The sequence below is a fragment of the Schistocerca piceifrons genome, chromosome 5 (assembly GCF_021461385.2).
Source record: "Schistocerca piceifrons isolate TAMUIC-IGC-003096 chromosome 5, iqSchPice1.1, whole genome shotgun sequence".
Taxonomy (NCBI): Eukaryota; Metazoa; Arthropoda; class Insecta; order Orthoptera; family Acrididae; genus Schistocerca; species Schistocerca piceifrons.
This window is the reverse complement of record NC_060142.1, coordinates 170,731,677-170,746,340: the sequence shown is the minus strand read 5'-3', so window position 1 is coordinate 170,746,340 and position 14,664 is coordinate 170,731,677. Positions and strand designations below refer to the sequence as shown.

Genomic DNA, 14,664 nt, shown 5'->3' with positions numbered 1-14,664 from the left:
AGAGCTATATGAATTAAAACACAAATAATTAAAAGAAGAAAATTTAAAATAAATATTATTAAATCATTAAGTATGGGGTTGTATTACTAACCGCTTTCAACTCTTATACATACTTGCTGAGAACGTATATTCTAGAGCTAATGATGAGCACATCTGAAGCGTGTGCTCAAAACATGAAGATTGTCTTCGTCTTGTGTTCACTACTGCCTATTTCCAACAAGTTCACGTTGTCAACCATCAATCTCATCAGTGAGTAGATAAAGTGCAAAAATATCTAGCTTCTTAAATAGATGCGTGTTTTATGTGCGTCATGTATGACTTAAAAGATAAATTACGTCACTTTCAGAGAGGGTCTGGTGGCCGAGAATAAGCATTCAACAGCGTAACGGAGAGAGTGCGTGGTTGCACTGATGGAGAGAGTAGGAATTTGTTTTCTTTTCATTAATAACTTGGTTGTCGGTCGGTCGATCGCTACGCCTGGCAGGTAAATAAGAGAAGTGTAACCTTATAATTACAGTAAGCAAAAGTTTTGCGATTGGTTGCCTGCTGCCTCTGGACACCCCAGCTACGAGAGCCGCGCTCGTTTGCAGGCTTATTTATAACTGATTACATAAACAGTAAACATATCCATGTAAATCAGTCCGACAGTGGAGTAAAACCTACTGTCTCGAATTCGTTTTCGGGTGTTCATAAAGTGGTTATTTATATAACAAAGGGTACCTATCGATAAATTTTCTTAGCTGACGGTTCTTTTTACAGTTTATTTGTCAAATTGTCGCCAGTGAATATAAAAGTGACACGCACACGTTCAAACACACATTTTATGCCACGTGGCATGCACATTGTTGTGACGATGTAGTGTCACTGTCCTATTTAGATATTTTTGTTGCTTTTTAGCGGACGAGGCTAATGATGAAGCCTGTATTGAAAAAAAAAAAATGGTTCAAATGGTTCTGAGCACTATGCGACTTAACTTCTGAGGTCATCAGTCGCCTAGAACTTAGAACTAATTAAACCTAACTAACCTAAGGACATCGCACACATCCATGCCCGAGGCAGGATTCGAACCTGCGACCGTAGCGGTCGCTCGGCTCCAGACTGCAGCGCCCAGAACCGCACGGCCACTCCGGCCGGCTCCTGTATTGACAACTAGGAAGATGATGATGACAGCGAGAACAATAAGGCGACACTGCCGATTAGTACGACGACGATGGGGTTGCGACGGCGATTGTGTGTCGGTTATGGTGGCAGTGGTGATGTGATAGTTGGGTTTTTAAAGCGACTCCATGGCGGTGCTGACGTGGAAGATCATTGCGATGATAGCGACAATAATGGACTAACTGGACAGAGAGGGCAGGCTATTCTCAAGAGCGCCGTCGATCATTTTGGAGCAGGAAGCAGTTTAACAATTTGAGTGCCAACAATGCGAAAAAATATATAATTTTTCACGTAATTAACTCATACCATGGTAAGCAACGAATACAAGAAATTCGCAAAAAGTAAACAATCAGTTGCTTCTAAATGTAAAATCTGGCGACTGCCGTTCCCACTCGCGTAATGCCAAGTCAGCCGCCGCAACGCGGCCTATCCAGAGACGTGGCAACGTCTTATTCAGGTAATCTCGTATACAGTATTGTGGAAGGGTGCCGCCTAGAGGAATCGTTAGCGCCAGGATTTCACCCGGAACAAGTCCCGCCCACTCACCCCCGGTTTTCCCGGTCTTTGTTCGGCGCCTGGGCTTGGTTTCAGTTGACCCACGTGGTTTACCGCGTTTGGCTGCACTTGGAGTGAATGTTAAATTAATATCTTGCTAGGTCCTAAATTTTGCCACATACTTAAAAGACACGTTGCAAAAAACGTGCACAATTGGCCTCAGCTGAGTCAGGTACTTCCACAGCAAACATAAGAGAAAACAATTTAGCACTGAATTTTTTGAATACGAGAACTCAGTATTCAGATGAATAGCCTATGAAGAAACATACTTCTATGTGAGAAAAAGCACCCAAAGCTAAAACAGGAAAAACCTACCCTCAAAGAATAATTTGCTTGGAGAAAGAGGAACCACGGTTTTTAGAACTCAGACAGTATATGCCAAACAAGCACCAGTGTTCACTATAATTCCCGAGGGCATCAAAATTACTTTGTTCTTGATAGATCAATCCAGGCTGTTTTTGCGTGTTATTCACTGAATAGTTTTGCTGAAAAGTTTTAGGGGTGGAAGAAGCGCTGGCACAGCATGAAGGACGTTTTACAGCCGTGAAACACTGCAGCATTTATTTCCTTCTTAACTGCTCTGTGACAAACATACACATCATCATTATTATTTTTAAAAATGGTTTGAATGACATGAAATTAATTTATCTTTTGGTTAAAAATAGACAGAACAAAGAATAACGACAGATTATTGTCCTGAGACGTTTGCAACAGCATATAGGACACTAATTACACAGGACCGCCACAATTCTTTATAACCTCGTTTATAATGCGCAAGTATGGCATTGGAAGAATTTAAAAGTTAAAATTCACCCATTACCCCTGCAAATACTAACGAAATATGTCATATAAAGCCCGCACCTCGTGGTCGTGCGGTAGCGTTCTCGCTTCCCACGCCCGGGATCCCGGGTTCGATTCCCGGCGGGGTCAGGGATTTTCTCTGCCTCGTGATGGCTGGGTGTTGTGTGCTGTCCTTAGGTTAGTTAGGTTTAAGTAGTTCTAAGTTCTAGGGGACTGATGACCATAGATGTTAAGTCCCATAGTATTCAGAGCCATTTGTCATATAAGCAAATATCTTACTGCTTTCATTAGGCAGTTGTACTTCATGGCATTCTTATATTCTTTAATTTTCGTGAGCTACTATGAGGGTCTACATAAACAAAACGACTTTCACTTATTTATGTATAACGTTGATTTTAGACAACAGAGTTAGTCGACTGCATCCGCGGCTTTACTACCGACATGAGAGATTCAAAACCATTGTTTTCGCATTGTATGTTTGCTTCGCTGTTTCTCTCAAATAAACGTACTATAATAAGTGAATTAGGTAATGAAAATTTGTCCGTATTGCCTTTCAATAACATCACGTTATTTTTTGTTTTCTACTGCTGGCGATGCTTTCAATCCTCTAAATGGTTCAAATGGCTCTGAGCACTATGGGACTCAACTGCTGAGGTTATTAGTCCCCTAGAACTTAGAACTAATTAAACCTAACTAACCTAAGGACAACACAAACAGCCATGCCCGAGGCAGGATTGGAACCTGCGACCGTAGCGGTCTTGCGGTTCCAGACTGCAGCGCCTTTAACCGCACGGCCACTTCGGCCGGCTTCAATCCTCTATAAATATTTTTATTTCTTTAATAATACGCATTCGTATTATATTACTATCCAGAAAGACTTAAATTTCTTATCATTGCTAAATTTCATCACAGTGTAACATGTGTTGGACTGTGACGATAACAACTTTGATGTAACTTCCAGTTTGCTGAACTGGCGGCTGTTTAGGGGAGGGCCTTCTACTTTGGATTGGCGTGGAGGGGGGTGAATGGGCGGGACTTGTTCCGGGTGAAATCCTAGCGCTAAGGGCACGTGCCGCCTAGTTTGAAACATGAAGTTTCCACTATCAGTTTCATGTTGTGGCATGAACCACAATAGCAGCATTTCGAGGTAGGTGATACCAAAGACAGTCCTCTCAGTGAAAAAGATGGGTCCGTAGACTTGACCTGTTGCACACAGGACAGAACACGTTAACTTTCTTGGAATCTCGGACGTGTTCGACTGTTGCATCTGGAATATTTGTACCCATACGCATATGTTGTGTTCATTGGCCTATCCCGACAAAAGAAAATTCTCTTCGTCACTGAAGATTAATTTGCTTGCAAAGTCGACATTTTCAAGATAGAACTGCAGATGTCGCAATTTTTCATCATGGCTTATGGCTTCCAGGAGCTGCAATTTGTACAGTTTCATCCTTAATCGCTTACGAATGATTTTTCGCACTGTTAGGTGAGGCATGTTGAATTCAGTCCTAGTTAGATAATAGGCTTGTGGGACTTTGCAGCATCACGTCCTTAACACAGTTCACTGGCTGCTCTGACACGCACAGTAGGCCAGAACGCTTCACAATTAATCATCTTCCTCGAGTTTCTTCTCCTATTTCTCTATACTGTCGTAAATTATTGGTGACCTATAGACTTTCCATGTAAGGCTTTTTGCACACTCATTACCGATTTACAAAGGGACATCGATTTTTTAAAATATTTCATGGACTTTATAATTACGGCTGTTGATATACTTTCGGGGATGTGGGTCGTGGTCCAAGAACTTTTCTGCTCCTTACGTTTCGTCCAGGACTGCGCTGGACTTCCTCAGAGGCGCTGCTCCGCTGAGTCGGCAAGACTCAGCGGAGCAGCGCCTCTGAGGAAGTCCAGCGCAGTCCTGGACGAAACGTAAGGAGCAGAAAAGTTCTTGGACCACGACCCACATCTCGGAAAGTATATCAACAGCCATGCCACCCGGTCGTGAAAGCCTTCATTCTTTATAATTACCCTGTACAGGAAACAAAGACACAAATCTGACACTTCGCAAAAGAAAGATTGTAGGATTTCTACAAAAATGTATCTATAAAAAATATTGAATATTCTTTTTTAAAAACTTGCTCCTCGTATAACGTGTGCTTTAGATATGGTATTCAGCTGCTGAGCAATACTGGTAGGCCATGTGTTGGGCATGTGAACAGCGTAGTGAAACCAAGCTTTACATTTAGTTAAGTACTGAGTTTGAAATAATTAATACTAATCTGGTTTTATGCCAAAACTAACGAATTTTGTACTCTGTGAAAATTATTTAACTGAAACTCAATACTGAAGTACATTACGAAAGCTGCCTGACACGAAGTGCAATTTCTGATTTGAAATGTCTACAAAAATAAAATACTGCTTTAATCAGAAGAAAAATAACTGTTTGAGATACCTACACTGTTCACTGTAAATTAATCTGCTTATTTAGCCCAACACCTGAAAATTTTGACAATGTACTACTTCCTCGTAAGAATGGAAAGTGAAATATGTGCTAAAACAAAAGTAACTTACCTCATGCTCAGCACGTTGTTTTGCGTCTGGTGCACTGACCTCGAAAGCAAACAGAAATCAGCAGATGCAACAGTTAAAAGAAAAATAAACAACTCGCAACAAAATTTGTTTTGTGCTTGGCAGAAACAATCTGTGGCTACGTGTGACGTGAAGGTGCAGTGCACACACGACAAAATATTCAAAAACTTTACTAAGAAAGTCGTTCTTGAGGAATGAAACTCTGACTGTTGTAAAAAAGAGATTGTAAAATATAAGAAGACGCTAATAATTACGAAATTCTCTCAATACAAAAATTACAGATATTTACACTAATTGCATTATTTGAGACACAATGAAAACTAAGACCACATTAACTCTAATCATGAACATTATTCGTTATCTGAGGGACAAAGATTTCTTTTAACTAATAGTTCTGACCAAACATTTCATTCTGTGAGAACCCCTTGGTTACTTCGAAAAATTTCTCCATCAGTCTTCATCAGTAGAATCATTAACATAAGGTTTACGAACAAATTTTCATCTCCATAATAAAGTATTCCATAGAATTTCTCCCAGATTCACAAATATCGAATCTCCTTCTCTAAAAACTCAACTGCTTGCTACTACGCATCGAATAAGAATGCCCCAGCGCTGCGGGTGACCAAGCGAACCACAGATTACATTCAACACGGACTCAAGGATCTTATCCAATATTCATGCAGCGTGCCGATCCATCTTTGTTCCAGTACAGTGCAGGTGAATTATTTACTATGCAGAAAACATAGCCTTGCGACCTCGAACGGGTCTTTGCTTTGTGGGAAAATACACTACTGGCCATTAAAATTGCTACACCACGAAGGTGACGTCTTACAGACGCGAAATTTAACCGACAGGAAGAAGAAGCTGTGATATTCAAATGATTAGCTAGTCAGTGCATTCACACAAGGTTGGCGCCGGTGGCGACACCTACAACGTGCTGACATGAGCAAAGTTCCCAACCGATTTCTCATACACAAACAGCAGTTGACCGGCGTTGCCTGGTGAAACGTTGTTGTGATGCCTCGTGTAAGGAGGAGAAGTGCGGACCATCACGTTTCCGACTTTGATAAAGGTCGGATTGTAGCCTATCGCGATTGCGGTTTATCGTTTCGCGACATTGCTGCTCCCGTTGGTCGAGATCCAATGACTGTTAGCAGAATATGGAATCGGTGGGTTCAGGAGGGTAATACGGAACGCCGTGCTGGATCCAAACGGCCTGGTATCACTAGCAGTCGGGATGACAGGCATCTTATCGGAATGGCTGTAACGGATCGTGCAGCCACGTCTCGATCCCTGACTCAACAGATGGGTACGTTTGCAAGACGACAACCATCTGCACGAACAGTTCGACGACGTTTGCAGCAGCATGGACTATCAGCTCGGAGACCATGGCTGTGGTTACCCTTGACGCTGCCTCACAGACAGGAGCGCCTGCGATGGTGTACTCAACGACAAACCTGGGTGCACGAATGGCAAAACGTCATTTTTTTCAGATGAATCCAGGTTCTGTTTACAGCATCATGATGGTCGCATCCGTTTTTGGCGACATCGCGGTGAACGCACATTGGAAGCGTGTATTCGTCATCGCCATACTGGCGTACCACCCCGTGTTATGGTATGGGGTGCCATTGGTTACACGTCTTGGTCACCTCTTGTTCGCATTGACGGTACGTTGAACAGTGGATGTTACATTTCAGATGTGTTACGACCCGTGGCTCTACCCTTCATTCGATCCCTGCGAAACCCTACATTTCAGCAGGATAATGCACGAGCGCATGTTGCAGGTCCTGTACGGGCCTTTCTGGATACAGAAAATGTTCGACTGCTGCCCTGGCCAGCACATTCTCCAGATGTCTCACCAATTGAAAGCGTCTGGTCAATGATGGCCGAGCAACTGGCTCGTCACAATACGCGCGTCACTACTCTTCATGAACTGTGGCATCGTGTTGAAGCTGCATGGGCAGCTGTACATGTACACGCCATCCGAGCTCTGTTTGACTCAATGCCCAGGCGTCTCAATGCCGTTATTACGGCTAGAGGTGGTTGTTCTGGGTACTGATTCTCAGTATCTATGCACCCAAATTGCGTGGAAATGTAATCACATGTCTGTTGTAGTATAATATACTTGTCCAATGAATACCCGATTATCATCGGCATTTCTTCTTAGTGTAGCAATTTTAATGGCCAGTAGTATATAGTGAAAAATATGTAGTGTGCCTGGTTAGATGTAACAGAGAGCCTGATCCTATCCATAGCAAATAAACCAATAAATAAAAAATACTTTATCTTTTTAGATTTAGTATCCTATTTCACAGTTTGAAAAACGTTAGAAACCTGCTTGCTGGAATTACTTTGTCGGGTTGGGAAATGACCGGTAGCTGTAGATGAACATTTCCTTTTTATTTATATATTTTCCCGCACATCGTAAATCTGCGAAAACTCCTCCGAAAAAACTAGAAAGAATTATGTACAAGTTAATAATACACTTCTGACGTGATGAAAGTCGTGGGATACCTCCTAATATCGTGTCGGACGTCCTTTTTCCCAAAGTAGTGCAGCAACTCTAAGTGGCATCGACTCAACAAGTCGTTGGAAGTCCCCTGCAGAAATATTGAGCCATACTGCCTCTAAAGTCATCCATAATTGCGAAAGACTTGCCGCTCAAGGATTTTGTGCACGAGCTGACCTCACGATTATGTTCCATAAATGTTCCATGGGATTCACATCTGGCGATCTGGGTGGCCAGATCATTCGCTCAAATTGTTCGGAATGTTCTTCAGACAAGTCGCGAACAATTGAGGCCCGACGACGTGGCATATTATCATCCGTACGAAATTCCATGGTTATTCGAGAACATGAAGCCCACGAATGACTGCAAATGGTCTCCAAGTAGCCCAGTCTAACCATTTTCAACCAATAATATTGATTCAGTTGGACCAGGGTACCCAGTCCATGGAAACACAGGCCACCATTATGGAGCCACCACCATGTTACACAGTACGTTCTTGACAGCTTGGGTCCATGCAGCACACTCGAACCCCATCATCAGCTCTTACCGACTGAAACTGGGACTCCACTGACCAGGCAGGGCTGTCCACCGAAATAATAACGAGCCCAGCAGAGGCGCCGTAGGAGATGTCGTGCTGTTAGCAAAGGCACTTGCGTCCGTCGTCTGATGCCATAGCTTATTAACGCCACATTTCGCCGCACTGTCCTAAGGGGTACTTTCATCGTATGACCCACATTGACTTCTGCTGTTATTTCACGCAGTGTTGCTTGTCTCTTAGCAATGACAACTCCGCGCAACGGCTGCTGCTCTTGGTCGGTAAGTGAAACGTCTCAAATGGCTCTGAGCACTATGGAACTTAGCATCTGAGGTCACCAGGCCCCTAGACTTAGAACTACTTAAACCTAACTAATCTAAGGACATCACACACATCCATGCCCGAAGCAGGATTCGAATCTGCGCCCGTAGCAGTCACGTGGTTCCGGACTGAAGCGCCTACAACCACTCGGCCACAGCGGCTGGTCGGTAAGTGAAGGCCGTTGGTCTTTGCGTTGTCCATGATGAGACATAACTCTGGAAAATTTTGTATTTTCGGCACTCTCTTCACATTTTGGATCTCGGAATATTGAATACCATAACGATTTCCGAAATGGAAATTTCATACATCTAGCTCTATCATTCCGGATTCAAAGTCCGTTAATCCTCGTCGTATGGCTATGATCACGCCAGAAACCCTTTGACATGAATCAGCTGAGGACAAATGATAGCTCGCCCAGTGCAGTTCCCTTTTATACCTTGTGTAGGCGATACTACCGCCATCTGTATATCTGCATACCGCTATCCCATGACTTTTACCACTCCACGATAATTTTGCTGCTAACTGTTCAGAGTAAAATTGGAAGGAAATTGCCCCCCTTCTTGCAGCGGTGTACCGTAGGTCTCTAGAAGAGCGTAGCGTTCCAAAGGATTGGAAAAGTGCACAGGTCATCCCCGTTTTCAAGAAGGGACGTCGAACAGATGTGAAGAATTATAGTCCTATATCTCTAACGTCGATCAGTTGTAGAATTTTGGAACACGTATTATGTTCGAGTATAATGACTTTTCTGGAGACTAGAAATCTACACTGTAGGAATCAGCATGGATTTCGAAAAAGACGATCGTGTGAAACCCAGCTCGCGCTATTCGTCCACAAGACTCAGAGGGCCATATACACGGGTTCATAGGTAGATGCCGTGTTTCTTGACTTCCGCAAGGCGTTCGATACAGTTCCCCACAGTCGTTTAATGAACAAAGTAAGAGCATACGGACTATCAGACCAATTGTGTGATTGGATTGAAGAGTTCCTAGATAACAGAACGCAGCATGTCATTCTCAATGGAGAGAAGTCTTCCGAAGTAAGAGTGATTTCAGGTGTGCCGCAGGGGAGTGTCGTAGGACCGTTGCTATTCACAATATACATAAATGACCTTGTGGATGACATCAGAAGTTCACTGAGGCTTTTTGCGGATGATGCTGTGGTATATCGAGAGGTTGTAACAATGGAAAATTGTACTGAAATGCAGGAGGATCTGCAGCAAATTGACGCATGGTGCAGGGAATGGCAATTGAACCTCAATGTAGACAAGTGTAATGTGCTGCGAATACATAGAAAGAAAGATCCCTTATCATTTAGCTACAATATAGCAGGTCAGCAACTGGAAGCAGGTAATTCCATAAATTATCTGGGAGTACGCATTAGGAGTGATTTAAAATGGAATGATCATATAAAGTTGATCGTCGGTAAAGCAGATGCCAGACTGAGATTCATTGGAAGAATCCTAAGGAAATGCAATCCGAAAACAAAGGAAATAGGTTACAGTACGCTTGTTCGCCCACTGCTTGAATCCTGCTCAGCAGTGTGGGATCCGTACCAGATAGGTTTGATAGAAGAGATAGAGAAGTTCCAACGGAGAGCAGCGCGCTTCGTTACTGGATCATTTAGTAATCGCGAAAGCGTTACGGAGATGATAGATAAACTCTAGTGGAAGACTCTGCAGGAGAGACGCTCAGTAGCTCGGTACGGGCTTTTGTTGAAGTTTCGAGAACATACCTTCACCGAGGAGTCGAGCAGTATATTGCTCCCTCCTACGTATATCTCGCGAAGAGACCATGAGGATAAAATCAGAGAGATTAGAGCCCACACAGAGGCATACCGACGCTCCTTCTTTCCACGAACAATACGAAACTGGAACAGAAGGGAGAACTGATAGTGGTACTCAAGGTACCCTCCGCCACACACCGTCAGGTGGCTTGCGGAGTATGGATGTAGATGTAGAAGTATTAACTGTTAGCCGACTGCTATTCCCCAATTCTCGCCTATGATTTCTGAGTAAATGTGAAGTGTCTTTTAACAGAAAAAAGGGAAACATCTAGACAGATGCGTAACATTGTTCGGTCGTCGTACCTCTCGGCAGCCGTCTTCCCTGCTCCCCCACCCTCACTTCCCGTGCCACGTGTGGTGGGATGACAAATCTACAGTCGAACCGACGCTACAAACGTGCTCCCGAGGCAAAACAGGAGGCTATGTTCCGTGGCGGCAAAGAAATACTCGACATGGGCACTTACCTGTTCCACCATCTGCCTTCTGTTCATACCACATCTTCACAAGTGCCAGCTCTGGCGTTTATCGAAACTCCTCACTCCAAGTGAAGGGGCTGCTACAGAATGGTGTGTTTAAAGTGAAGAGGAACCCCAGAACATTTAGTTCTAAACTGCCTCGAAGCCTCGCTCTATTCACACATGGTATCTTGCAAATAGTAAGAGCTTCTTCTTCTTGTTCAAATTCCGATTGGTCGCGAAATTAATATCACAGTGACAATCCGATGAAGCGTTGCGCAGTTGCGTTGCGCACTGCCTCTAGTATGCCCGTCGATCGCATCGCGTCGAACTTCTCAGTGAAGTGCGTGCTGTCATTCGATTTCTTCATGCTGAGGTTTTCCGCCGAAATTTATGCAGCCCATACAACATAACTGTCACGCGTGACAACAAAGTGCTGCGACGGTGCAGGAACTTTGAACTGGAACGTACAGGTGGAAATGATGCAGGCGGTCGAGGAAGGAAGCGAGTGTCAACAGAATATATTGTTCAGGAAGTGGATCACGCGATTCGAGAAAGTCGTTAACGAAGGGGAGTTCACAACAAGTGAAGAAGAATGCTGTCATCAGACATAGTCCTTCTTCGACCGCGCACTGTAGCTGCAACGCAGACGCTCCTGCAGCGTTTTCGATAGGAAGCCCGGACTTGGCTTCCTCCTAATTTCATCTCTTCGCTCACACGAACCGCTGGTTATGAGGACAGCATTTTGGCGCAGACAACGAGCTGCAGACTAGCTTAGAGAACTGGAGGGAAAGCACGGGCGGCTGCCTTCTATGGCGCAGATATTGGAAAGTTGGAACCATGCTGCGACAAATGCTAAGTCAGAGGGGCGACCTTGTAGAGAAGGTGCTGGAAGGTGTTCTAAATCTTGTAAATATATCGTTACTGATTTTCACTGTGGTTTCCATTTCGCAACCAATTGAAACTTGAAAAAGACAGTAGCCCTTGTTCTCCTATATTTCCGAAAGGCGTTCGACGTTCTACCACATTGTCGACTGATAACCGGTGTACAGGATATATCATACTTAACAGTGAAAACTGATACGGGTGACAGTATATGATAACAGATGTGAAAACGTTCTAGTAACACCGAACCCCAAACGAGCCGTTTGTGACGTACAGTGCCTGTCAAAAACAAGATAAGTGTGGTGTCACCGCCAGACACCACACTTGCTAGGTGGTAGCTTTAAATCGGCCGCGGTCCATTAGTATATGTCGGACCCGCGTGTCGCCACTGTCAGTGATCGCAGACCGAGCGCCACCACACGGCAGGTCTAGAGAGACGTACTAGCACTCGCCCCAGTTGTACGGACGACTTCGCTAGCGATGCACACTGACGAAGCCTCGCTCATTTGCAGAGCAGATAGTTAGAATAGCCTTCACCTAAGTCAATGGCTACGACCTAGCAAGCATATCGGCTTCCTCACTCAGGTAGTGTTCGTAGTGTTGGCTAACTGCTAACACTACAATAATCACTCATAAGCAGTGCTGTTTTTCTGGGGTAACGCTGGGGGATGCGTACCCCTAAACTATTTGGTCGACAAAGTAATTTTTTTACGATGTTGAGAACTTGGAAGAGTGCCAAAGATTTATTTCACGGACGTAAACTTTTTATTTCATTTTTTCGTGTTTGTAATTGCAATAAGAACGATACCAGTGCAGTTTTTGGTGGGAAAAGCGATGTCATTGACTGTTTCAAGCATTTCGAAGCTGCAGCAACCGTTCTCGACAACTGAATTGCTGGCAGCCAGTTCGACAAACATGTAGTACCCTCGCCCGCTAATAGTGGGCAATGGTAGTGCTAAACAGATATGCATGCACTCAAACGCCGAGCTACCGATAGATGTCTCTACTGTCCCGCTACCATGATGGTGTTGATGACTTTATGGCTAAAAGCAGACGGGTGGTATCCCATGCTTCAGTTATAAGTAATTTTCGCTCCATTATATCCAATGTCGGTGTACCCTCAAACTTTTTTTTAGAAAAAAAGCACTGCTCATAAGACATGTTCGAATGTTAATGTAGCTCCGGTACACACCATCAGAGGGATATGTTAAAGCCAAGAGCTGCAATTTTCTATGACTGATAGAAGGAACACCGCATGGCTTAGTGCTGGTTGTATTTAGTGCTTTTACCCGGCCTGGTGGCGTATATAAGGAGCTTGATCGGCGTCAGATGTAGTCCTAGAGTGATCTCTGAAGAATAAGGAAATGAATCGTACTCTTGTTCAAATGGCTCTAAGCACTATGGGACTTAACATCTGAGGTCATCAGTCCCCTAGACTTAGAACTAATTAAACCTAACTAACCTAAGGACATCACACACATCCATGCTCGAGGCAGGATTCGAACCTGCGACCGTAGCAGCCGCGTGGTTCCGGACTGAAGCGTCTAGAACCGCTCGGTCACGTACTCCTATGAGTCGGCATTATCAGCACCTGACAGAGAGTGAAACTGACCTCATTGTGGGTGTCCAGTTTGTCAGTTGGTCGAATCGTGCACTATCCAGATTTGTTTGGCAGTCGGATGTGGCAGTGGCCCCGATTGAAGACTGCTTGGGAATGTGAGGGTAGGCGTAATCGTCGCCCAGGTTCCGGTAGGCCACGTGCGACCATCGCAAAGGAAAATCGCGGTATTGTGCACCAAGCACATCGCAGCCCCTTCACGTCTGCGCCTATCGCCCGAGAAAAAGCAACAGACTGTCCAATACTCTGTGCCATCCAGCACCGCTGCTGGAAGACTAGCAACCGCCGGACTAGAGAAGTATTGTCCTTTGCGTACGCTGCCATCAACACCCAACATAAACGGTTACGTTTGGAGTGGTGCCGTGAATGGGAAGCATGGACTGCTGATGAATGGCGCGAATTGTGTTCAGTGATGAATCGCCGTTGTGTACTACCCTGGATGACCATCGTTGGCGAGTATGGCGGTGAACTTGTGAGAGGTATCACTCTTCCAACGTTTAGGAGAGGCATAGCGGTGCTACTCCTGGGATCATGGTATGGGGTGCCATCGGGCAGGCCATGGTTGGTAGTGACTGAGGGAACTGTGACAGCACAAAGATATACTGCGGACACCCTGCGTCCTGATGTTACATTTCGCGCGACAGTATCACTGTGCTATTTTTCAATAGGACACTGCTCATCCTCAAATGGTTCAAATGGCTCTGAGCACTATGGGACTTAACTTCTAAGGTCATCAGTCCCCTAGAACTTAGAACTACTTAAACATAACTAACCTAAGGACATCACACACATCCATGCCCGAGGCAGGATTCGAACCTGCGACCGTAGTGGTCGCGCGGTTCCAGACTGTAGCGCCTAGAACCGCTCGGCCACCCCGGCCGGCTTGCTCATCCTCAAGTGGCACGAGTTTGTATGAACTGTCTGCGTGACATTGAGATACTTCCACGGCCAGCAAGATCCACTGATCTGTCCCCCACAGAGAATGTGTGAGACCAGCTCAGATGTCGACTCTGTCCCATTGCCAGTATCAAGGACCAGTTACGACCGTTGTGCGCCAGACGATGCAACAGCTTCCCAACCGAACTAGTAATGTTTGCAGGCCAGAGAGGGGTGCAACATCATACTGAAAAGTGGTCAGTACTGTTAAGTTCTTTGTAAATTCGACTCGATTGTGCAAGCACTGAAATAACATCACATATCCTCCCAACCTTTGAATTTCGTTTCCTCCTCCCCTTCTGGGTGCCTCATGTTATTTTCTTTGTCAGGCAAAGTGTGTTTTGGTCCTTACTGAAGGACTGTATGGACCCCGACAGTATACATCCGTTTCCACACGATGAATTTGGCCTCAAGGCGCCCATCGCTACTATATAACAACAGCACAAACCCTCCAGCATCGTGATGCACGGAGGAGGTGGGCAAGGGAACACCTAGAATGGACCACGGATCAACGGTGTGG

General features: G+C 44.7%; 1 protein-coding gene across 2 annotated transcripts in view; it reads left to right on the top strand.

Annotated features, from left to right (window-relative positions):
* LOC124798460 (venom dipeptidyl peptidase 4-like) overlaps positions 1 to 14,664 on the top strand; it is a 539,163-nt gene that overhangs the window by 389,622 nt on the left and 134,877 nt on the right. The window lies entirely within an intron of this gene.